The sequence below is a fragment of the Mustela lutreola genome, chromosome 10 (assembly GCF_030435805.1).
Source record: "Mustela lutreola isolate mMusLut2 chromosome 10, mMusLut2.pri, whole genome shotgun sequence".
Lineage (NCBI taxonomy): Eukaryota > Metazoa > Chordata > Mammalia > Carnivora > Mustelidae > Mustela > Mustela lutreola.
Genome location: NC_081299.1, coordinates 46369910 through 46397112, shown reverse-complemented (window position 1 = coordinate 46397112; position 27203 = coordinate 46369910). Strand labels below are relative to the sequence as shown.

At 38.7% G+C, this 27203-nt stretch overlaps 1 protein-coding gene and 1 pseudogene across 5 annotated transcripts in view; one reads left to right on the top strand and one right to left on the bottom strand.

The window, feature by feature from the left end:
- The window catches only part of DAB1 (DAB adaptor protein 1), a 1141240-nt gene that overhangs the window by 520737 nt on the left and 593300 nt on the right, over positions 1-27203 (top strand). For all 5 annotated transcript variants that reach the window (XM_059136979.1, XM_059136977.1, XM_059136982.1 and 2 more), the window contains exon 4: positions 24531-24604. The gene's annotated coding sequence lies outside the window, so the exon portion shown is untranslated. The remainder of the gene's footprint in view (positions 1-24530; positions 24605-27203) is intronic.
- On the bottom strand, positions 5155-7414 carry LOC131810501 (pumilio homolog 3-like; annotated as a pseudogene).

The window sequence follows — 27203 nt, the reverse complement described above, 5'->3', positions numbered from 1 at the left end:
ACCACCCAAAGCCATCTTCTCCACTTCTGGCTGCTGCTCTACTACTGGCTTGACTGTCCAAATTTTCCAGCTCCAAATTTCTCCCTATCTCCTCTTGAGTCTTAGGATAGTTTTGTTAATGATCTTCAAAACACAAAGCTTTTATTTCTCCCCTTACTTGGGCAATCTGAATTAACTGCCTGGATGGGCCTGACCTCCCAAACACAAAATGCCTGTTTAAAATAAAAGACTGATTATTATATAATGAACTACATTCAGTTTACTAAATAGTTAACTTAAACAAAAATATATGTATATATTTATGCTGAATAGATGTATAATTTATGCTAATGATAATTACAAATAATACAAAAGCATAATAAGTCCACTGAAGCTCTGGTATTCATTACCAATGCTTCCTTCTGCTTCGGCTCAACAGTCATAGACTGACAATTTGACAGTCCCCAGGAACTGCGCTGGGCCCTGAGGACAGAGAGATGGCAATGGTATCATCTTTGTCCTCAAAGAGATTCGAGTTTAGTCATGGTGTAAGATATATCATATTAGCCAATGTATTAGGAAAGCCCTTATTAAGAAATGAGTAGGCTGATGCTTGTTTTATCAAGATTCTGCAGAGATCCCTTATTTGCTGTGCTGTTGCTGGGTGAGCCTTGTGTTCACTTGTCCGTATCTACGTTGGCCTTTATTCCCTTGATCACATCCTTGTGAGATGCATTACTGAGGCTTGACTTATGCTAAATAAGTGTGAAGCTAAATAACTCTCAACTCTCTGGATAGAAGATAGACATGTCAAGTTTTCTTTTCCTTACTCACAAGAACCTTATTGTGATTAGGGAACACAGGCTCCTCCATATGGCCTCTTAAGGATCCAGGATCTCTGGGCTCCTTACTTCTTGAAGGGAGAGGATGGTGTCACAATGGAAAGGGACACCCGCTTTGAACCATGCCTACCGAGAACTAACACATAACATGCTTGCTCACAGGTCATTAGCCAAAATTTGTAACAGGACCCCAAACTAGCGACTATAAATACTGGAAAATGTGGAAGAAACCTATAGATTATTATTTGGTGATTGTTAATGTTGTTGCCACTAGAGAAGTGATTTTAGAGCATGAGCTTTGAAGAATTTGAATCCTAACCCTGCTAGTTACTTTCTTCGGAGTCTAGGTCACACTTCTCTTCCCTGCTGAGTTCTGAGTGTAAATATACACATGAAGTTGAGTGGAGGTTGGGTAATATAGGAGATGGAGATTAAAGAATACACTTTTTGTGATGAACACCAGGAGCTGTATGGAAGTCTTGAATACATGGAATTCTACACTTGAAAATAACATAACACCTGCATGTTAACTAACTGGAATTTAAATTTTAAAAAATTTTTAAAGAATATATATGAGGCCAAAATATCATCTATATGAATGATTGAAGACAGGCCCCAGGGTGTGGCTTTATACCATTAGTGAAACAGACCCACTGATGAAATCCCAGAATTAGGCTAACCTCTGGACCAGGTAAGACTGATGTCATGATGCAACAGAGGAGAATGCCTCACTTCTGCAAGACTGATGGCTCCCAAAAGACAAGGAGGCAAGTAGGGACCATCAGAGCATGACTAGTTAAACTTCAACTACTTACGTCTTAGGCAGATCAGTTCACCTCTCTAGGAGTTGGTTCAGTGAAAAAGCTAGAAGAAATTCCAGTAGAGCACCTAAAGAAAACTCAAAGTGAGGGAAAAGAAGGGTTTCTTGATAACTCTTGCTAGATGTAACATTTGACTCAGTCACCCAGCCTCTCCGACCATCAATTTGCTCATCTATAAAATGGCAAGGACACTATCTCACCGTATCGCTTCTTGGGCCTTTTTCAAGTGCTAGAGATTAGGAGATGTGCTAGACTTGTAATGGGGAAGCATTCTTCAAATGCCTTCTATAAAATGCTCATAAATACTTAAGACAGAATTACTTATGAGTTTATAGAGACCAGATGGTTTTTAACACATCCCCCACCCCCAGCACACACATAATGTAGAAAATCTTCTCAGCTGGTTCTTTCCAAAAACCTGCCCACTTATTTCACCACAAGCATTTCCTTAACCATCCTCTAGGGTTGTTCTTGTTCCTAACAGTAAATGTCTTAAACCACCTTTTTCGAGCAAAAGCAAAAGCTACCCAGCTAATGTCCCTCCATGGAGGTTTCTCTTTTAACTCTTCCATGGCTGTTCCATGAGGGTTTGACTGGCACTGGAGAATGGAAAATACCCAAATCAAAAGAGTCATCTTCAGAAAATGAGCCTTCCATTTTCCTAGTGAAATACTAATTAGTCTCTGGCCCAGAGAGTCTAAGGTTGAGCCTTCTTAGATAAGAAATTATTTTTTTCAAATCTAAAAGATATTTAAAAGTAGAAATGTTTTAAATGAAAGTATTAAATTATACAATTACATGTGTAGACTCTGCTATTGAGGGAGTTATTTTCATGGTGTAGGCTGAATCCAGCATAAAAATATTTACTGCTCTGAAATGTCAATATGAAATAATCAGAATCTAAAATTAAATATTTACTGTATAATCAGCTTGCATTCATCCATCCACAATGTTCCCTGAAAAACACTGATTACACTGAATTTGACCACCTGGATTTTCCTAATATTTTCAGGCCTAGGAAAGAAAAAAAAAAAAAAAAAAACTGTCGAAGTCTCACTCACAGCCATTTTCTAACAACTTTTCAAGGGAAATCTTTTGGAACAGGGAAGTAGGCAATGATGACTTAAGTGAGTTCCAGATAAACACACACACCAGAAGCCGAGCCACCCTGTTGATCTCCCTTTGCCACATCTCTTGGGTCCAACCTCAATTCAGCAAGTCAGTAAGTCTTCACAGATATTCACCATTTCTGTGACAGAAACTGTGCCAGGCAATAGGGATTCAAGTGTGGTCCATGTTCTTGGAGAGCTCAGCATCAAGTGCAAGAGACAGATTAATAAATAGCCAAAGACAATGCATTGTGATAAATCCTACATGAATAAGCCCATAGGCAGAGGACAAAGCGATCCTAAAGAAAATCATCAGACCTACAGTAAGATTTGGGGATGCCTGGGTGGCTCAGTTGGTTAAGCATCTGCCTTCGGCTCAGGACATGATCCCGCCTGGGATCCTGGGATGGACTCCTGCATTGGGCTCCTTGCTCAGCAGGGAGACTGCTTCTCCCTCTGCTTGCCATTCCCCCTGCTTGTATTCTCACTCTCTAAAGCACTCCCTCTGGCAAATGAATGAATGAGTGAATGAATAAATGAATGAATAACCTAGTCTAAGATGTTATTTCAAAATGAAGCCAAAGGCAATATTGTTTATTTTATGAATGTCTATGCAATTGGAAGAGCCAAACTCAATCTTAACTCACTGTAAAGACCTCATTTTACCATTTATTCTGAAGGTTAACATTGAGTCTGCCAATTCATTGGTGTGAGATGAGGTTGACTCTAGGGGACAGACAGCCTTGTGAAAGTGCTGGAAAGGTCAAAACATGATGCAGAAAGTCCTAGACTAAACAGGAGGTTGGAGTTTAAGTTGTGTGATCTTAGGTCAGGCCTGTTGATCTCTTAGGTTCTTTCTACCCCTGAATACTTATAATATTAACTATGAGCCATTTGCATTTTTTAGAAAATTAAAACATCCTAGAGATGATTCAGCAGGGAATATTAGCCTAATTCAAGTTACAGATTTCATTTGCTTATTCAATAATCGATGAGACAATGTAACAATTCAAGAATATGGATGTTGGGGTCCATCAGAATTGGGTTTGAGTCCAAGCTTTGTCACTTTCCTGGTTATGAAACCATGAGAAATTCATTTAATTTTTCTGAGATGAGGAAGTTATCTGAGATGGGCACTATGGGAATTAAATGAGATAATGAATGCAAGAGCTTAACACAGTCCTCATACAAAAGAGACTCTCGGTAAATATTTTCAGTGAGTATAGCTGTGGGGTGCACACTGTCCATAGTGCTGAAGGAAAACCTAGTCCCTGCTTATACTCTGGGAAGACGGATGTTTAAATCATCATATCTAGTACACAAGAAAAATATATGATAGAAGCACGAACAAAGTAGCATCAAAGCATAGGAAGAGTGATATTGACTTAGAGCATGAGGTGTGGCAGCATCTAGAAAAGGCTATACATAGGAGGGAGTGTGTCAACAGGATCTAATCTAGAAGTGAATTATCTAGGCAAGTAAGGCATGGGAGGGCAAAGGAAGAAGCATAAAGATACATAGGCCTAATGGTGATTAGAAAATAATGAGCTTTCTGATGGATCTGTACATGAGATCAACATGGCAGCCTGGATAACCTTACAAAAGGTCACATGAAGGAATCTGGGCTTCTAATAAATGAGAACCTATCAAAAGCTGATCAACCACACACTCATTTTTAATTATTTTGACTTCAGGTTTCTTTACTCAGTTTGCCTTCTTATTACTCTGTTGCTTCATTGGTCTAAATCAGGAGTGGACAAACAGCCTGAAGACCAAATCTGGTAGGAGGCCCAAGCTTAGAATGGTTTTTACATTTTTTAAATTAAGTTTTTATTAAATTTTAATTCCAGTATAGTTAATATACAGATAATATAATGATAACATATAGATAATATAATGATTCTATAATTCTATCCATTGCTCAGTGCTCATCTGGGTAAATATGATCTTTAATCCCCATCATCTATTTCACACATACCCCCACCAACCTCCCCTCTGGAAACTATCAGTTTGTTCTCTCTAGTTAACAGTCTGTTTCTTGGTTTGCCTTTCTCTCTCTCCTTTTTCCTTTGTATGTTTGTTTTGTTTCTTAAATTCCACATATGAATGAAGTCATGTGGTATTTGTCTTTCTCTGAGTGACTTATTTTGCTTAGCATAATACTCTCGAGCTCCACCCATGTTGTTGTAAATGGCAAGGTTTGATACTTTTTATTGCTGAATAATATTACATTGTATATGTACATATATACTACAACTTTTTTTTTAAGAACTATATTATAAATAGACTCTTGTACATAGAAGAAACACCTATACAGAGGACCCAGATTCCCACGAAGATGGATCCTAGCCCTTCTTTTCCATACTGGGAAAAGAGAACCAGCAAAATGATTCCATCTTGTTCTTAACTGTTTTCACTAGCAGCCAGATTTTCAAGTAGCATTTCTCTTCCTTTGCTGGCGTTCTTTGTTTTTCTCCAATGTGGGAATCAGGCCTTTCAGTTCAGCCTTGACTTTGTTTGCAACTTCTTGATCAGAACTCTGGAGAGGGCTAGAAAGAATAATGGCTCCTTGGTTTTACATTAGCCCAGGACTTCATATTCTTCAACCAACATACTCTGCAAGTGTTTCTGCAAAACAACATTCTCTTCCACTTCCCTTCATCTTTTTCTCTTGTTCTATTAAGCACTTCAGAACTAGATCTCCTGCAGGTGTTCTACAACATGAAGCTCTCTGTCTTTGCCACCTGGATGTCACTCTCCCACTGTCAAGCTGGCAACAGCATTCATGACAGGCTGGATGTCTCCAGTGGTGGCTCCCAGAATGTCAGACACCAACACACATGCAGACTCATGTAACACCACCTCTTGGGCTAGTCCTTGAAGGCAGCTTAACAAAACTGGAGAGACGGACTTGCAGAGCTCTGGTGGGCAGAACTCTGTATCCTTCTTACTGTGTGTGTTTCTACCTCCTTTCAGCAGAACCTCAATAACTTCTTATTCTGTATGTGCAGGATCCCTGGGGCTAAGTTAATACAATAGAACCATCCTTCTATATTTGTCATTTACTATGTTATGCCAGAAATTAATAATTTCTGATATGATTATCTGCTTCACAAATTTGATACCATCAATACAATCAAATGCCACCAGTAAGACCAAATAAGAGTACTGGCCATTAGCCACCTTTTCAACATAAGCCTTGATGATTTTCACAGCCACTTTCCAGTCCTTCAAATGTTATGTCACAGACAGCAAACGGCCACTCTAGCGTCATCTTGTATGTGCCACATATATCACTGCTTCACAGATGGCTTCAATCTCTTTTTATTTTTTAAATTTAAAATCAATTTAATTCACATATAGCATATTATTAGTTTCAGAGGTAAAATTTAGTGATTCATCCGTTTCTTATAACACCCAGTGCTCATTATATCAGGTGCTCTCCTTAATGCCCATCACCCAGTTACCCCCTCCTCTCACCCTCCTCCCCTCCAGCAACCCTTAGTTTGTTTCCTAGTTAAGAGTCTCCTATAGTTTGTCTCTATGAGTTCATCTTTATTTTTCCTTCCCTTCCCTATGTTCCTCTATTTTGTTACTTAAATTCCACATACAAGTGAAATCATATGATATTTGTCTTTCTGATCTTAGCTTTGGGGGTGCATAGTTTTAAAAGTCCAAGAATACTCTATGCACCCATAGAACACTTAATCACAGCTTCCTTTTGGGCCATTAGAGTGAGAATCTGCTTCATATCATCTATGATAAACATAATTTTTCCTGGCTATACCTCTAATATTTTGTTCAGAGTTGGGCAGTTGGCTGACTTATAAAATGTGCTCACATAGCGCTCCTCCCTCAGCACCTTCCACTGCTCCAAGATGGCTTTGCCATTGTACGTACACTCTACAGACACTTCCGCATGCCAGAGCATCTTCCCCACGTGGCCTCTAAATCTTCTCATTATCTCTTCAATCTGTGGCTTACTCCCCTACACGAGAAATTTCTTAGTATCTCTGGAATATTTACCTCTACTTAATTGGGCCAAATCATCTTACAGTTCTTCAAAAGCCTGTCTTTGCCGTTCTTCATTACCATACTGAATGTCATACTGGATCATACAAGTTGAATCATGCACAAATACGATGGTTTTAATTTTCCCTTGAATCAACTTCTGCAAATCACTCCTCACCTTCACCCTCTTTCCTTTGTCACAGTTTTTTCTTCTTAAGATCTCCCAAATCTGCTTTTCTGGAACAACAATGTTCTAGTTGGTTTTATCACTCAGCTGCCTGTTTTGCTTTAGTTCTTTTTTTTTTTTTTTTTTTTTTTTTGAAGTCACTCCATTTATGCTCTTGACTGTTGATTCATCACTTTTATGGTCCACCTGGAATTTTCTCTTCCTGTTGAATTTATTCACCTGCTGGAATTTGTTCCCTACTATTTTATCCTCTTGCTTATTTTTGAACTGTTTTACACCTTTTCTCCCAGGTTTTGTGGCATATTTCTCCAAGTTATTTGATGTGATTTTAGGGCCACCTTCCTGGATAATTTTTCTTGGAAATGTCTTTGATGAACCAGAATCATTCTTTGCACCCTTTTCTGTGTTCTTTTTTTTTTTTTCCCTTTGACTTCCATCATAGCAGTTTGCACATGTACACCACATCTTCTTTATCCATTCTTCTATTCATGGACACTTGGATTGCTTCTATAATTTGGCCTTTGTAAATAGTACTGCAGTAAACACTGGGGTGCACATATCCTTTTGAATTAGTGTTTTTGTATTCTTTTGGGTAAATACCCAGTAGTGCAAATACTGCATCATTGGATGGTTATATTTTTAACATTCTGAAGACTCTCCATACTGTTTTCTACATGGCTGCACCACGGCTGCATTCCCACCACTAGTGCACAAGAGTTCCTTTGTGTCCACATCTTGATAACACCTATTGTTTCTCACATTTTTTATTTTAGCCATTCTAACAGATGGGAGGTGATATCTCATTGTAGTTTTGATTTGCATTTCCCTGCTGATGAGTAATGTTGAACATGTTTTCATGAGTCTCTTGGCCATCTAGATGTCTTCTTTGGAGTTATGTTTGTTCATGTCTTCTGCCCAAATTTTTAATTGGATTATTTATTTTTTGGGTATTGAGTTGTGAAGTTCTTTATTTTCTTTGGATACTAACTCTTCATCTGATACATTCTTTGCAAATATCATCTCCCATTCAGTAGGTTGTCTTTTAGTTTAGTTATTTCCTTCGCCATGCAGAAGCTTTTTATTTTGATGTAGTCTGAATAGTTTCTTTGCTTTTATTTCCCTTGCCTAAAGAGATCTATCTAGAAAAATGTTGCTATGGCCAAAGTCAGAAATTCCTGCCTGTGCTCTCTACTAGGATTTTTGTAGTTTCACGTCTCATATGTAAGTCTCTAATCCATTTTAAGTTTATTTTTGTATATGGTATAAGAAAGTGGTCCAGTTTTCATTCTTTAGCATGTAGCTGCCCAGTTTTCTCAACACCATGTATTGAAGAGACTGTCTTTTTCCCATTGGATAGTCTTGCTTCTTTTGTCAAAGATTAATTGACTATATAATTGTAGGTTCATTACTGGGTTTTCTATCCTGTTCCACTGATCTGTGGGTCTATGTGTATGCCAGTACCATACTGTTTTAATTACTATAGCTTTTTTGTGTAAGTTGAAATCTAAAATTGTGATACCTCTTGTTTTGTTTTTCTTTTTCAAGATTGTTTTGGCTACTCAGTGTCCTTTGTGGTTCCATACAATTTTTAGCATTATTTGTTCCATTTCTGTGAAAAATACTTGGTATTTTGTTAGGGATTATTTTAAATCTGTAGATCACTTTTGGTGGTATGGACATTTTAATAGTATTTGCTCTTCCAGTCCATGAGCATGAAATGTCTTTCCATTTGTTTATGTCATAGCTTTTATAGTTTTACACGGTTATATGAGTAACTATATACTATACTTGATTTTGTCCCTTGGCCACAAAGCATAAAATATTATTTGGCCCATTAAGAAAAATTTTGCTGACCACTGGCTTAAATGACTAATATTAAATGTATAATATATTTTTTAACAAAAGGCAAAAATTTAATAGACAGGACCGTATAAATATTTTCTTTGTGCCTAACACGTCTGTAATTACCTTTCTCCCTGAAAATATTCTTTCTCGTCCAGCCTACCTTTTACATTATGTACCAGGTCAGTATTCAATGACTAGCCTGTTTTCCTGTATTCTTCGCCTCCTTAAATATGTGTTATATTTTCTCTTAGATCTTATGATGATTAAACAGTGGGAGTTTTATGCTCTTCCACCTTTTCTTTATCTTCCTGGAAGTCACCCAACAGTTCTACTGATATCTATTTTCTTGGCCTGAAAATAAGAACTTCCCTCTTTTCTAAGTGACCTAGCTTGCACTTTTGTGTGGGAGCTACAATAACTGGACTGTAGATGATTGATTTATATCTATACATATGTAAAGAGACCTCAAACAACAATGACTTAGTGGAGCATATTTCTCTACCATACCTAATAGTCCTGGGAGAGTTGGCCAGAGCTGGGGTGATACTCTGCTCCATAAGGAGTTGCAGGGATCCAGGCTCTTTCCTGTGTTGTTTCTCCATTCTTAAACAGGTTTCTCTTTTATGAGTGGTGCAAGATGACTCACGACCACATTGTATTCCAAACACTTGAATAAAAGATGATGAGAGCATCATACCTACCTTGCAATATTGTTGCAAAATTATAGATAAGTAATATACCTGAGCAAGTGCTACAGCTGTCTGTTATTACTAATACATATGTAACTGCAAAGGTTCTGGTGAACTGCCAATTATTTAACATGTGCTGAAGAAAAATAATTTCAGTGGAGTCGAATTGTGAAATAAATATAAAGATGCATTTTTTATCTTCTTCATTCTGGGAATATGATGACTATTATTACAATGAGCGTACTAATATAGCTAAATTTGAGAGGAGTTTTGTTTTGTTATGAGCCAAAGATTGTCTTAAGGATTTCAATTCTAGTAAATTCTGAATTCCATGCATAACTCAGCAGCAAATTCTTAGAATCCCTGTACCTTTTCTCAGACTTTTTGCCTGTAGCCAAATCCTATTAAATGTATTTCCATGTCATGTTGTGCTTAAATAATGTGGCAGGACAGGGCCTTGACTTAGAGAATGACACCCTTCCTCCGAGGAGGCTTCTATCACAATCATCTCATACAGAAATCATATCTTGTATTCTGCCTCTGTGGCAATGGGAGATGTTGTTAAAAATTTATTTTTGCTGCAAGAAAATCTGATTCTTGGTTTATTGTGTCAAACAGCTTCTAGTATATAGTGCTGGGCAGCTGTCCAGCTGTGAGGTTCACATAAATTAATTTAACCCTTGGGTATATTGTGAGGCCAATTAGAATGGTCCCTCCAGGTGCAGCAGGGAGTTAAGAACACTTTTCATGAGGGGGTCCAGATGATTTGATGATGCCCAAAGTCTTGTATAGAATATTTTCCAAATTTTGTAGCAAATACTCATGTAAAATATGTTTATGACAGCTTGAATATATATTCATATGTAAATACATACATACATATACATATATATATATATATGAATAGTGTGAAGGAAAAATCACAATAATACCTAGCCGCATATCAGTTTGCAGAATGTGATGTGTATTTTCTGGAATAATCTGAAGCATCTGAATAAAATTGAATTGGATTCTGCCAATCAAAAACACCTCCTTTTCTCTCTTTTGATCTCCTTTTCTTAGCACTAAGAGATGGATTGGCTAAGTCTTGTGCATTGAATCCTTTGAAAGCACAAACATAAGATAAAATCATGTGGCCCTTTAATGTGCCTCCTGTGGTCCTTGGTCCCTCGCTCGAGAAACACTGAATTAAGGGTTCAGCACCATCGTCCCTCTGGATAATTACCAGAATAGTCACAAAAGCCAGCATAGAAATCCCATGGCTTTGCCCATTTGCAAAGTATTCATCCATATGATTTATAATATGCATATGTCAATGTTTAGAATTATAATAAAATATAAAAGGAAAACTGTAAATTATCATATAGAGGTCTCCCACACCAAATAATAAGGCCAAAACACTCTCCAAGGATCTTTACACGTGGAGTTTGAGAAGCACTGAATCAAATCCAATTTTGAAGTTGCTTATTTCAAAGTTAAATGGACCCTTTCTAGGATCTAGAATTTCCCCTCTTGAGTGTTAAATACCATTTTGCTTGATATAGGTTTATTAAGAGGTAATATCATCTGATGGTTCAGAGCACAGGCTTTGGCGTAAGAAAGAATCAAGTCTGAGTTGTGTCTCCATCCTGTCCTTTGTTTTGAGAATGTTTTGGCCACAAGGTCTCCTGTCAACTTTCCCTCTTAATATTTACTTAATCTACTTATAATTCTATTTTAGACCTTAGCTCAAACCCATTTCAAAATGAACCCTTTCCTCAACTTACAGATAAGAAGTTGTCGCTGGTATAAGTACCTGTACTCTCTATTTGATAATAACAACTGCAGCAGCAACAATGACACAGTAACAGTCAGCTTCTCCCTCTCCCTCTGTGATCTCTCGCTTTTGCTCTCTCTCAAGTAAATAAATAAAATCTTTTTAAAAAATAAAATAGGGACACCTGGGTGGCTCAGTGGGTTAAGCCACTGTCTTCGGCTCGGGTCATGATCCCAGGGTCCTGGGATCGAGCCCCAGATTGGGCTCTCTGCTCAGCGGGGAGCCTGCTTCCTCCTTTCTCTCTGCCTGCCTCTCTGCCTGCTTGTCATCTCTCTCTGTCAAATAAATAAATAAAATCTTTTAAAAAAATAAAATAAAATAAAATAAAGTAAGAATTTCAAAGTTCAGTTCCTCAGTCCCACTGGGCATTTTTTTTCTTTAAAGATTCCATTTATTTATTTGACAGAGAAAGACCACAAGTAGGCAGATAGGCAGGCAGAGAGAGAGAGAAAGGAGAAAGCAGGCTCCCTGCCAAGCAGAGAGCCCGATGCGGGACTCGATCCCAGGACCCCGAGACCATGACCTGAGCCGAAGGCAGAGGCTCAACCCACTGAGCCACCCAGGCGTCCCCCACTGGGTGTATTTCAAGTGTTCAATAATCTCATCTTGCTAGTGGCTACCATGTTGGATGGTACAAGCCTAGAGGCTAAGGAACTTACCAGAGGTCATTCAGACATCCAGTCAGTAAATATTTACTAAGTATCTATTATAAGACAGGTGCTGTTCTAATTTCTAGAGACATTGTCATAAACAAAACAGACCAAATCACTGCTCTGGTGAAGCTTTCATGACAGTAGGACCAGAAAGACAATAAACAAATAATTAACTAATAAACGATTTCAGGTGGTATTAAATACCATGAAAGAGAATAAAGCAGGTGGAGAAATGGCGGTAGATGGTGCTACTGTGTATAGCTTGCCCGGCTGTACACTGCCCAACTCCAAGGGGCACAATTCACATCATCTGTGATGTGAATGCCACTCCCCGGAGTTGTACAAAGCAGTAGCCCTTGTGGGATGTGGGCAGAAATCTGATGTAGATGAATCAGGAAAGACCATCCAATAATGGAAGATCATTTCCACACAGATATGAAGGCACTGAGGGAGCAAGCCTGGCAATATAAAAGAAGGACTTTTCAATCAGAGAGAAGAGCCAGTGCAAAAGCCCCACAGCAGGAAGAGTGCCTAGCATGTTGGCAGGGAGCCAGCTTAGGCAGTACATATTAAATGGGGGCATGCAGTCGGGGATGCAGTCGGAGAGGTAGCCAGAAGCTTGACCAAGGTAGGGAAGTGTTGGCCATGATTAGGACTTTGACTTTTATATTGAATACAGTGGGAAACAATGACTTGACCTCTCTCTTGCTCTCCATCGTCTTTTTTTCCCTTCACTTTATTTATTTGTTTTTTCATTAATTCATTTATTCATTTATTTGTTTATATAAGAACTAACCTAGCTGCTTTGTTGAGACCAGATTGAAGGGAGATGGTAAGTTGCAGGAAACCAGTGACCCTACTATTGCAGTCATCAAGCTGGAAGATGGTGATAGTTCAGAGTAGGGTCAGAGCAGGAGGCATGGCAAAAGCTGGTTTTAGAGAGATGAGGTGGAAAAAGAGTTTGAAGTAGGAGCTCCAGAACTGGGATCACAACCCAGCAAGCCTTATTGCAGAAGCCCCACTTAACCACTACACCGCTCTGCTATGGGGTCTCTCCCACTAGAACGTTAAGATACAGAAGAGGTCATGGTCTTTCCTGTTCACCATTCTGTCCCATTGCTCTGCATGGTGTGGGGCACTCAGTACGTATTTAATGAAAAACGAACCCTTACTGTGTAAATAAGGAAACTGGGTCCCAAGGAGGTTGGCGATGAATTAGCAACTAGTGGGGGTAGAATGCGTATGTACTGGTTGCACAAATGTTTTCTAAGTCTCAGTGACCAGCCTGCCCATCTCTGCCAGTTTCTGTTGTCCAGCAAGCAAGCATCCAAGCCAACGCCTGTTTCTTAGGAAGCTCAGTGACTGGTCGCCACTTTTTCGTTCCTATACACACGGCACCAATTTGTTCCACAAATTGAAGTTAGTTGAAGGGGAACAACAGTGAGCTGTATTATGCCTGCCTGCTTTGATATGCTATTCTAATGTCCATCTCTCCATTACGGTCACCCTCCTCCTTTCTTTCCCTAAGCACACATTTAAAAGATAAAGAAATATAATTTATCTTCCTATTTCCTTGCATGGTTTTCTGCAACTGAATATGCTCCCCATAAAATTGATTTAAGATACCTACCCAACTTTAAATTGATTGCAATCTACCTTTAACTTCTATTGCTTTGTTTTTCTTTTAGCGACTTTCTTAACTTAGTTAAATGGGCAAGCACTCCTCCGGCTATGACTTCATTGAAGGCCAGCTCCTCTAGACTTTCCTAAGGGCACAAGAAGATCAAAAGCTTTTCTATTTTTATCTCATGGGGGGGGTTCACATTATAAAAGAAACCCATATTCACTGAAGGGAATTTGAAACACACACACACACACACACACACATGCACACAGTCACAAAGAAGGAAAAAAGGAAAAGTGTAATTCTGTAACCCAAAGATAGTACCTTTAAAAATTCTTGGCATATTTTCTTGCCATCTCTTTCCGTATGTGAACGAGTGAATGTGTGTATGTGAGTGTGCAGACACATATTTATTGTGAATCATTCTTTCTCACTTAACAAACCATTTACATTTTACTACGTAGCATTTTAAATAGTGCTTTAATAGCTATATGCTATTTAGTAATGAAAATGTTGCTATCTCTCCCACTGATAGGCATTTTTCTCTTTTTCCCAATTATCCTGTCACAAATAATGCTACACTGAACACTTTTGTTCATAATATAGATTCTGTATTTAGAGTGATTTCTAAATCATTCCCCAAAGTGGAATCTCTCCCAAATTCCCAAAAGTATCATTTTGTCAGTCAAAAATAACATTATATTATAACATTTTAAGTTTCTACCTATAATGTATGCAAACATCTATCTCCCTACTAGCATTAATTATTAAATGGCTGTCTTTTTGTCTCTTTTTGTATAACTATGCTAATGTTTTTCAAAGCCACCAAATTTTATTAATTTGCATGTGTCTGATTGCTTCTAAACTTGAGTATTTCCATCTACCTGTTTGTTCATTGTATTAATTTTATTATTCATGTCCTTTTCTTACTTATTAATCAAAATAGTCTTCTTATCAATTTGTTTAACTTTTGTAGAATAAACATATTGCATTTATCAAAAATTTCTATACAGATATGGTTTAACAGAATTTTTTGTGTGTTTTCATGCTGTTTATGGCATGATTTTAATATACATTTGAGAGGATCAGTACCTTCTAAAATAAAAATAAATGGGGTGCCTGGGTCACTCAGTTAGTTAAGCATCCAGCTCTTGATACAGGCTCAGGTCATGATCTCAGGGTTCTAAAATCAAGCCCTGAATTGGGCTCTGTGCTCAGCTAAGTCTGCCTGAAATTCTCCCTCTCCTTCTGCCCCTCCCCCTGCTCACACTCAATCTCAATCTCTCACTCTCTCTGCTAAATAAATAAATAAATTTATAGTAGATATTTTAGGAAATACAAATAAGCAAGAAGAAGAAAATAAAATTCCCCCACATGCTTATAATAATCATTCTTTACATTTGGGGCATTTTCTTCTGTCTTCTTATACACTTAAATACTTTTTACAAAAGTAGTCTCATATTGTACATCCTACTGTCCTATTTTTTCCACATTAAACTGTTAAAAATTTATTTTAAGGTCATGAATATTCCTCTTCATTATCATTTTAATGGCTTCATAACATGACTAGATCAAAATTTATTCAGATCACTACTGTTGTCAAATCTCTTTATTTCTAATATTTCACTGTTATAAAGATCCATGGATATCTTTATGGCCAAATCTTCACACATACCCATAATTATTTAGGATGAATCTCTAAAGTGGGTCATAGGCTTAACCAAATTTTAAGGCTTTGTTATACATTGCCATATTGCTCTTCTGTTCATGGCATAGGATTTATTTTGTCTTAAAGTTGTAAATGCTTGCATAGTACTTGAAATAATTTAAAAGGAGCAATTTACCTAGCTATGCATGTATTGGGAAAGAAAGATAAATATATCTACAATGTGCCAAGAGCCCAGATTTCTAGAGCAGATAGCTCACAATTTGTAAGTCTTAAAGTTAGTTGAATCCATCATGTATGGTTCCTTTCCTATAGATACTAGAGAAAATTTAGTTTTACAAAAATCAACTTTTTGCTTTGTTTCCGTCAACTTGTCTTTGCTCTCACAAAACCACATTTTTTAGATCAACTAAAGATGTGGAGGCACTGACTTAATAGTAGATCTCCCAAATGCTTACACGTGCCACGCCCTTGCTGACATCATTCTTTCATTTAATCCCAGAACAGCCTCATTTTTTGGAAGAGGGAACAGAGCTTCAGAATGGTCGAGGGGCTTCTTCCAATTCACACAGAAGTTGCTGACTGATAAGTCTCTTCCTTGGGAGGAGTACAGTTTTCACTACTCTGTGTTGCCTCTTCGTGGACTCTAATACTTCATGGATTATACTCCCCCCACATCCTACCAACTTACACTGGCATTTACATTTATATTAAAAATTGACCTTTGAGAATTGCACACAAGTTCTGGTTCCAGCCTTTGCTCTCTCTCTCAGTTCTTGTTTATTTTAATTAGCCATTTAAAATTGTACATAGCGCCCCAACAAAGGAGAGTTTCATATTAATGAGGATTAATCACATGTATACAATAAAATAATATAAATTAACCCCAGCAGTGATTGCTTATATATTCTGAGATATGTCTTAATATGCCTTTTATTCAACAATGAATAATGGGTTGTGGTTTCTAAAAACCATATGGTAGAAAATATTGGGAGGCAAAGATATTTGACTCTCATTACCATAGATAATTTAAAATATGTAATTAACGAAGTAGGGTATCATACAGTATAGTGAGATCAGAAAAAAATGAGTCCTCAATTTTCAGGTTACTGATGTTTAGTAGAAAAAATTGATGATCTGAGGTCAGACATCCTTTGCATTCCATTTTGACCTCTTAATAGCATGAGCCTTTCGACAAGTCCCTCTTCTTTCTGAAAGTCTATTCAAAAATATAATGATATTTTCTTTGGAAACTTAGGAAAGCTGAATTCAGTATCAAATATGACAGTCTAAATAGCAGAGTGATGTTACAATATTGACAGAGGAAAAACAGAATTTGGAATGTCAATATAATGATCAAGAATGACTACACAAGGCCCACCACCCATGGTGTCTCTTAAGAGTCCAGTGAGTTGTTAGGCATTGAGCAACCTGTCCTGGGGTCCCAGTAAGAGACTGGGGAGTCAAATAGGGTTCAATAGAAAAGTTTTTGTCTGGGGAGTAGGAGATCTTATTTGGTCTTTTCTGTGTGGATTTGGCCACGTTTTATTCTCTGAGCTTAAGTTTCTTGGGGTGGATGTATGAATATCCTTAGCATAGTTTTTTGGTTTTGTTTTGTTGTTTTGGTCTATAAGAGGTTCTCAGTGAATGCAAGCTCTCTACCTTTCTCCCTTTATTTATAAGGAGAATGTTAGGGTAAACGTTATCTAAGTTCCCTCCAAGTTCTCAAATCCATATTACAATGGGTTCTTATTTCATTTTCGTGATGCATTCTTGATTGACTCAGTTCAGAATAACCCAGGTCTTTTCACTTGATTCCCATAATCATAAAATGTCATAGCTGGAATAAACCTCCGAAACCGTCCAACCCCTTATTTTACTCACAAGTAAATGAGCTCATTAGTGGGGGTTGGCAGGAATGGACTTGGTCAAGGTCATACCATAGGTGGGGCCAGAGTAGAGAACACCATCCAGGTTTTCTGACCCGCCCCAAGGCTCTCCACCCACCCTTTCCCCTACTTCTAGCTGCCACTGGTATGTTCCTGCCTGCAAGGCGGCGTGATTTGCCTATCTTGTGTTAACATTATTCTAGCATGTAATGTCTGTGTTTAAGGCAATGACCTGAGAAATACTTTTATTTCCAGTGATGCACTTTTTTGCAGGGTTTATTAATTTTATTTATGTATTTGATCTCTCAGATGAAATAACCCACTAATTAGTGGGACAATTTACTGGTGCTCTCTGCCAAGGGTACTTTACAACGTCGGAGCAATCTTGTCCCACTGTGGTGTCAGCATATCCACTTTCTGCCCTGCTGCCCTTCACTGTAGCCATCAGACACACATGGCCATCAGCCCCAGGCTGGGGACTGGTGTCTCCAGGGACATGCGGAGATGTTGGATCATAAGGAAAGGAATTTTCGCATAGGGGCCTCCCCAGAACTTATTCCAGAGACAGGCTGCTTTAGTAGGCCAAAAGGGGTGAGTGTGGGCCCCCCAGAAAGCTGAGCCAGCAGATTACCTGAACTGCCCAGAATGTGAATTTCTAGAGAATGGGAGAAAACAATGTGTGCAACAGTGTTGCAAGTCACAGTTGAGAAGGCCCATAGTCCATCAAGACCCAGAGTAAATAAAGCAAGGAGCCAGACAGGAAGACTGATATAGACAATAGCCACTGAACATTGTAAGATGCAGGCAAGGGTGAGAGGGATGCTAGAAGACCCAGAGTCATTGGAACAAATAGGACAGGATAGTACTAAAGGGTTTTTTTTTTGGGGGGGTGGGGTTGGTTTGGTTTTTCAACTGGCTTTAATGTGAAGTGCATGGACATCCTTCTCCAACAGCCCACATCTGTGCTCTTTCAACGGCCAATACTTTCTCATCTGAGAATCAGTCATAGTCTCTTGTCATTATTTCCTTGTCTGTCCCCAACTGACTGCACACACCATTATATCACCAGAGCCTAGAACCCAGGTATGAAATATAACAGTTAGTAAACGTTTGTTGAATGAGAGAATGAATGGATGAGTAGATAAATGAATAGGTGAGTCAATCTGTCAGAGCTGCTGGGGGTCAAAGACCTATGAGCTGTATTCAGCTGTTGTCTTTGATGTAATAAGCAGAACCCAACGAGAGATCATCATTTTCAATTATTTATATTTACTGTAGAATTACTTAATATAGCAAAGAAGCATCCAACATAAAAGTATCTAACCTCTCTTGACTAAACCTTCCTTCTTATTAGTGCTTAATTACATCACAGGCACCCGAGAAACAGTTTCATCTGGAGTAGAGGTAAAAGGTCACCTTACCCTAAACATTTAGGTGATATCTCTGCTGGCCCACTAGTTGCCTTGTGGGTATGGATGCTGCTATACATCGACACCGAGGACTGCATCTAGCATGAGGGTTCTTGTCAGAACAACTTCTAAAACTCTAGCCAGAGACTGGCTGGAACTCTAGGAATAAGGAGGGTAAGTGGAACCCTGTAATGGGAGTTACGAAAGCTCAGGATCCTCTCACTCTGTAGTGGGAACCCCTTTACTGTGATTGGCTGCCTTAGGGGTGTTACCTTTGCTATGATTGGCTATATGCAAATTAGCAGACCCCAGCATGTTCGTTCATCCTAGATATAATTACTGTATCTATCTCTGCTACCTTGATTCAACTGCTGTAGAGTTTTGGGGGACTGTGCAGATGAGGTGATCCTAACTTGTTGATGCTGTTTACATGTGACAGATCTCACTGAGACACAAGCAGTTCTCATGTGTTGGTGATGGTCCTAATTTACGTATTTACCTTCTCTGTGCTCAGAGAGCCGGAGGTTCTAGACCCATACAGATACCAGGACATGGGCACGCCTTAGAGATCTTTGGCAAATACCTAGAATTATTTGTATAACAGTTCTACTGATAAGGCCTGCCATTCATCCCATGCCTACCACATAGCAGCTACTCTACTAAGGTCTTTCCATACAGTACTTAATGATCATAACAAGCCTACAATTAGGTTTTCTCATCCCATTTAAAGTGAGGAGAGTGAAGTTCAGAAAGATGAAATAACTTGTCCAGAGTCACACAGGGCCAATTGTGTCAATCAGAAAACATACTCAGTTTCACACAATAGTGGTATTAACTGACAAAGATGGAGAAACTGTCCAAAAAAAAAAAAAAAAAAGGCCAAATGAAATTGAAAAAGCAACTATCCATTGACTTTCAGGAATTGAGGAAGGTAGCAAAAATAGTGCATATTTTGTATAACAGTGGTGTTTTTCTGGGAGCTGTGTTTGGGAGCTCTGGGCTTATTCCCAAGTCTCCAAAAGTAGAAACTTTTCCAAGCTTCCATACTGTCAGCTGACAAACCGTAGTCTCATTCTGGTCAAGGACCAGGTAGAATGCATGTGTGTCCATACTGTTCCTTCCAGGTGACTAAAATAGACTTTCCTATGTAGTCAAGCCTGGCAAGGACAAGTTGCAGTTTTATACAGCATTCCTCAGGGGTAGAGGTTCTTCACCAAAAGTTGTAAACTATTGCTAGATCTAACCATGAGTATTTTTTTTTTTTTTGCAAAGTCTAGATGTCTGATATATTTAAAAGAAGTAGGGTTTTTTCTTGTTATTGTTCCTTTAGATTTTTCAGTTTGTGTATTAAATCAGGTATTAACACACGCTGGATGGTCTTTCCCTAATTTTGTGTTTCTTCATGGCACTTACCACCTGGCATACTTTATTGCTTTGTTTAGTGTCTCTGTTTCCTGAAATGTAAGCTCATGAGGGCAGGGATATCTGTTTAGTTTGTTATTAAATCTCCAATGATCAAAGCAGTATTTGGTACAATTAGGGTCTCAGCAAATATTTATGAATAATAATGAAATTATATATGTATATGTGTGTGTATATATATCCATTATGTGTGTGTGTGTGTGTGTGTGTGTGTGTGTGTGTGTGTATGGATGGGCAAATGGACAGATGCATCACAGTTGACAGGGCCCATACCAATTTTAGGACTTAATAAATGTCACCTTCTGAGTAAAGTCTTCCCCTAACTACCTTGTTTGAACTTGAGGTCCCACCTCAGCCCTCTTTAGGACCCCCTCTGCTTTTGCTTTGTCCACGACACATATGAGCATATGACACACTAGGCATTCAGCTTCTCTTTGCTTAGGGTGCATGGTCTCCCTCCTCTAACGACTCAATAGAAAAACATGGGCATATATAAAAGCAGCAGAAGAAACCTAATAGAAAAATATAAATTAAAAACAATGCAAGAATGTTCAATCTCCACTAGTAATTAGAGAAATCCATGCTAAAATATAAGGCATTTTATAGCCATCATTTTGGGAAAATTTAAAAGCCTGGCAATAGCAAATGTTGGTGATGCTATGAACTCATTTGTATGAAGTGCTACTGCCACTTTGTAGAGTCACGTGTTACATCTGAGAACTCTGAAGATGCCTACACCACAGAGAAATCTCACGTATATGCGTCCAGTAACTTTAGCAATGTCCGCTGCAGCATTACTCCTTTTTACACATCTTGGAAACAGCCCAAGTGTTCATCCCTATGAATAAGTCAGAATATAAACATATAAAATACTATCTAAATGTTAAAATGAAAGAAGCCACTTCTATCAAAGCAGCAAAATCTTTAAAGCATATTTAAGAAAATAAGCAAGGTTCAGATGGATGTCCACAGTGGGAAAGCATTTAAAGTTTTAAAACGTGCAAAACACTGCTACATGTTTTTTGTGGATGCAAGCATGTATTAGAAGCAGAAAAACGTACATGGAAATTTAGGCCTGAGTTATTTTTGTGGAATTAGGAAGGAATTCATGGGATAACTTGCTTATATTTATAGTGTTTATTTTTAAAAGAAAATATCTGAAGTAAATTTGACAGAATGGCAATATCTCATAAGGCTGGGTGACCGTACGTAAGTTTTGGTTATAATTGTGTCTATACTCAACTTCATGCTTGAAATAGTTAATAAGAAAAGAAATAGGAGGGTACTTAAGTGTGACTGGCAGGGAATAAAGTTCAAGCCATAGCATATCAAATAATACGGTGTGACATCGCAAAATCGTAAACTGAATTTTGTCGCTAATCATGACTGGATGCAAACCCAGATTCAGTACCTTCTTTTCATAACACTTCATGAGATTAGACTTGGAACCTGATGTTTGAGGTTTGAATCTTGACTCTCATACTTAATAACTATTTAAAATTGGGCATCAGGGGGCACCTGGGTGGCTCAGTGGGTTAAGCCTCTGCCTTCTGCTCAGGTCATGATCTCAGGGTCCTGGGATCAAGCCCTGAATCGGGCTCTCTGCTCAGCAGGGAGCCTGTTTCCTCTCCTCCTCTCTCTCTCTCTCTCTCCCTCTGCCTCTCTGCCTACTTGTGATCTCTGTGTCAAATAAATGAATGGAATGTTAAAAAAAAAAATTGGGCATCAGTTTTCTCATCTTCAAAATGGAAAAATGAGATAAAATAGAGGAAATCTTTCCAGACATGGAGACAAACTATGAGAGACTTAACGCTAGGAAACAAACTGAGCGTTGTTGGAGGGGGGTGGGAGGGAGAATAGGGTAATTGGGTAATGGGCATTAAAGAAGGCACGTGATAGGATGAGTACCGGGTGCTATCTGCAACTGACCAACTACTGAACTCTACATCTGAAACTAATTATGTACTATTGTATGTTGACTAATTGAATTTAAAGTTTTGAAATATAGAGGAAATCAACAAAACCAAGAGTTGGCCTTCAAAAAGATCAACAAAACTTGCAAACTTCTAGCTAGATTGATTAAGAAAAAAGAGAAGACTCAAATAACCAAAATCAGAAATGAAAGAGGGGACAGTACTACCAACATTAGAGAAATAAAAACAATTATAAAGCAGAAAAATAGTATCTCCTCATAACAACTATTCTGAGGATGAAATGAGGTCATATCTGTGCGGTGTTCAACATACGCCAAGGCACATAATAAGGCAGAAGGCTGATCTATGTTATGAGCTCCAGTTTGTGATGTAAAAAAGCATGAGCTTGAAGTCTACTTTGAAAGCCATGCTTTCCTCTCAATTTATTTGTTTCGGATAATAATCCTACCAGGTTGGTGTTGTTATTATCCCATTTTATATGTAAGAAAACTAAGCCTGACAGAGGTCAAATAACTTGCCCAAGATTTTCCATCTCTCAAAAGAGAGATGAGATTCAAACCAGATCCACCTCCAGAAAAATACTACTGTAACTTAATTTCCTGGGTCTATTTGACTAGTTTTATGAATAAGCTAAGTTGAATTTGTAATCTATCTACAGTAATCTATTCTTTAGCTTTTCTTTTCTTTGAATATTGAGTCAACCAGCCATTGCTGATTAAAACTAATAAGAAGTATCTTCTTGGAGTATGTATATGTAAACCCAAACATGTAAAATATCTGCCATAATGGGATGTTATTACTAGATAAATATTCCTGCCTTAAGCAGATTTTTGGTCTTGGAATATATTGGAAGATCAGTAGGCTGTGATATTCCATTATGTTGAGTTTCTCTTTCTCCCTCTTTTTTTTTTTTTTTTTTTAGTTTCACTGTCTTCCCTTGAAAAATGATTATCTCTCTGCTTTCCATCTTCTTCTATCTTCTGTGAATCCAAATGGAACTTAACTTTTATTGTCACCAATTATTTTGAATGAACACTTTTCTTAATGTAATTTTCGTCAAGTCAGTTCCATTTATTAAGTCTTCATTCATTCATTCATTCATCATTCATTCATTCTTTTATGCAGCAAACGTTAAGTGCTGATCATGAACTCATCTCTGGGCTACGTTCCTAGGAAATAAGGGTATATGTGCTGCCGAAGCGAGCACGGAAATAAGGGTTACTAAGACTAGAGAGAACCAGAGGTAGAAATGGCAATCCCAGTACAGTGTGACCTGCAGATTGGAATGGGTGCTGGAGAGCATGGAGTCCGCCGTTTAATAGGGGGATGCAGGAGAAGTGACACAGAAATGGCGATGTTGCACCTGAAACTTCTATCTGTAAATTTATTTACTGTATAGAAAATAAAGCATGATCTTTGTAGAAAACTTGGAAAGCATAAAATCAAGGGAAAAATAACCTATAGTCACTGTTAAAGAGCTGGTATATTTTTTAAGACCAATTTCTACATGGATGTATTCAAATTTAGTAATCTTATATTACACATATTTTCTCATATCCTGAAAATTATAAAAATTATTTTTATACGTGTATAATATTCTTCCATGTAGAAATACTAACATTCACTTTATCATTCCCATATCAGTTATTTCCCTCTTACACATAACATTGTGTTGATAATCTCTGTGCATAAATATTGGCCTGCATAAATGATTATTTCCTTGAGAAGGAATCCTGAAGGTGAATTACAGATGAAAGGGTATGATCGCTTTTAAGACTCTTGACATTTTCTCCAGTACCCTCTTCTTTACTGATCTCAAGGCAAGAGCCTAAGCCTTTAAGGGAGTCAGATGAATTACAAATTAGAGAAGTTCTTTAAAAATTCCTACACACAGGGGGGCACCTGGGTGGCTCAGTGGGTTAAGCCTCTGCCTTCGGCTCAGATCATGATCTCAGGGTCCTGGGATCGAGTCCCGCATCCAGCTCTCTGCTCAGCAGGGAGCCTGCTTCTCCCTTCCCCTCTACCTGCCTCTCTGCCTACTTGTGATCTCTCTCTCTCTTTCTCTCTGTCAAATAAATAAATACAGTCTTTAAAAAGTTCCTGCACAAAGGGCGACAGGGTGGCTTAGTCGGTTGAGCAGCTACCTTCAGCTCAGGTTATTATCACAGAGTGCCAGGATGGAGCCCAGCATCAGGCTCCCTGCTCAGCAGAGAATCTGCTTCTCCCTCTGGCCCTCCCCCCTTCTCGTGCTCTCTCTCTCTCTCTCTCTCTCTCTCTCAAATAAATAAATAAATAATGTTTTAAAAAATTCCTACACACTTCTGTGTATGTGTAGATATGCATGTGAGTGTATACACACATGTTCCTGAGGAAGAGATACCCACAGACACACACATATATCCTGATCCTTCAAGAGGCATTCTGTACCCGCCTCTTGCGGAGCACTTAAAATGGGCTGTCTTTGTTGATTTCCTTTGTTAGTGGTGGTGCCTTTGTTTTACCCACCTTGTATATCCAGTGCCTGGTATGTGGTAAGCAGTTAGTAAATGCTTCTTGAGTGAAAGGGAGGGAAGGAAAGCAAGCCCATTAAATAATTGTTTACTTTCTTAAACATCTTGTTTTATTCTTTTTCAGCATCCAGCAAGACATGGTGGTGAACCCTGGCTATAAGTCTTCATGATTGAGCGACTCTTTTGCACAACACAAAGGTAAATATTTGAGGCTGGTCGACTTGCTGGTTATTAGGGAAATCTTCCTCTCTGGGAAGACGACTCACAGATGTCTCTGAGTCCAAGTGATGGCTTTTGTGTTTTGTGTTCCTCCTTAAAACCTCCTGGAGTGTTCATGGCACCTTTGGGAGTAGCTGCTTAGGATGGCTCTTCTCCTGCCTACTTTGTGTTTGCAGTTAGAGAAAGGGAATATTGATTCCCTTTCTTCTTTTCTTTAAGCACCTAGTAAGCGTCATTAGGAGTTTCAAGTTTTCCTGTCTGGATTTTCTGGCTCTCCCAGTAGGTGGTCTCAAATTGGTTTGATTTTAAGCACAACCATATTAGCTCTCCTCAAATGCCCTCTGTTTTAATATATTTACCAACAGAAGGAACTGTTCTCAGTTGTTGAAACTGAAGTCAAACCGTGTAAGATAAATGTTTCTACGCAGAAAACAGACTTGGAGATTTACAAGCTTAAGGAACAAGTATTATTATTTTGAGGTCCTAAACTTTTAAATGATGGCGACACTGAAATCTCTACTTCATACCGGGAGCCAAGAAGGCACAATTGAAAATGCCTATTCCTTTGACAAATTAGAAGCATTCATTGCAGTATCTATTTCTTGTTTACCAGGGATAATGCTGAATGAGTCACAGACTGGGTAGATTGATGTCCCTTCTGACCACTTTTAATTAGCACTGCCTATTAGGATGAACAGAGTGTTGCTTTCCTGCCATAGATTACTCCTCAGCCTCCCTTAAATAGAATAGAAATCTTATTCTCCACAAGGTAATATTCATCTCTTCTCCAACCAGACAAGCATAGAAAATTAAACAATGGTCCGTTAAAAAGCCCAGATAATGTATTTATCATTTCCAGTTTATGTGAGTTTGCAAGGCAAATAGAAGTGGGAGCTATTCGTTATGGGACCTTGGGGAACAACGGGACTCGGGAGGGAGCTGGAAGGCAGGAGGATCTGAGACTTGTAAAAATTCATTAAAAATATGAGGTGCTATTGGAGACAGAGGAAATTAATTACTCTCCGGGACTCAAATGTCACTACTCATTTAAGTGACCTGGCAAGGAGGCTGAGAAACCTGTTCCGCCAGGGTTTCTGTAGTGGAGAAGGCTGGGAGCTGGGCTTCCTCAGCTGTCAATTTTTGCATTTCCTTGGTGACTTATTGACATGTTAACCTGGCTTGTGCCCCAGCCTCCTCTAATGAGTAGAGTTAAATGAGAAATAGGGGCTGGGATTGGGGGGGGGTGCACTCTCCCCTCTATCTGGCCGGGTTATGCAGACTAGCTCACCAGGCACGTAAGCAGCCACGGACCTGAGGGAAGCCTGTAATATACCACAATGGAGAGAAGAGGCTGATCATTTGCAGCTGGACAGAGTTTGGTCTTTTATTATTGCTTTTCCATCCACAAAGCTATTCTCTGAGGTGGAGTGAATTTGGAAAGACAAATTAAGGTTTTCTACCTAAGGAGGACTGGGGAGCAGTAGCTTCTGAAAACAGTCATCTTTTCTAGATTACCTGTGTAATAAGTCTCTCTAATGCATTCTGTCTATAGACAGAGGTTGAAAATATATCGATATGTGATGACGTAAAAGTTTAAAATCAGTAAACACTCGGAATAATGGAGTAAAAGCTTTCTCAGATGTGCACCTTACCTAGACTGGAAATTCAAGATTTTATTCTTGAACTCTGCTACTAACCAGCTGTGAGAGGTAGCCCAAGCCGTCATAATGCTCCAAGACTCTGTTGTATTATTTATACAATGGGAACAATACTGTCCATCTTCTGTGATCGTTAAGGACCGTGTATCCAAAAGAGCTTTGAAGGGTGGAAATACATAGGTGGGCGGTGGCCATATCACCTATTGGTATGTTTTGTTGTTTTAAAAGTCCTTGCATTTTAAACACTGGGGCTGCTCAGCGATCTCTGTTCCTGTGTGGGTCAAAGTTGAAGGGCTCTGTAGGATTCTTTCTGGCTTATTCATGTGGGGAGGGTGAATCAATAGGCCAAAGAAGAAAGCACTACTTTGGGAAAAAAATGTTCACATGGTGTTAAAAAAAAAAAAAAAGTGAAGCATGCTTTGGAGGGAGATGGAGGCCTGGATGTTCACCTCCGGGAGCAGTCCTAAGTACCATGTCTCCAATTCAAGAAAGTCCTGTCCCTTTGAAGCAAAGACAAATCATGCATTGAAGGTAGTAGAAGAGATGTTTGAAGATTATTCATCTATTCCTAGGAAGAGATGATGAGAAGATAAACGAGGGCAGGGTCAGTGGAGACAGAGAAGAACAGAGGATTTTGAGAGGCCTTGGAAAGGAAGGACTTCCGGGCTTTCGCAGAGTTGGGGGGCATGCACTTTGAAGAGGGAGCAGCACAGTGACTAAGATGTAGAGGGTTCCCAAGGTGCTTGTAATGTCGTTAATAGAAATGTGGGAAAGTGCAGGATATAGACCTTCTGCTCAAGGAGCTCAGAGAAGTAAACAGGGATGGGGCAGACCAGACAGAAATCCGGAAGAGCAATACTGGGGTCAGTGCTGAGAGGGAGGGTGTCTCAGAAGATGAGCAGCCCTGTGCTGGGAGGGCA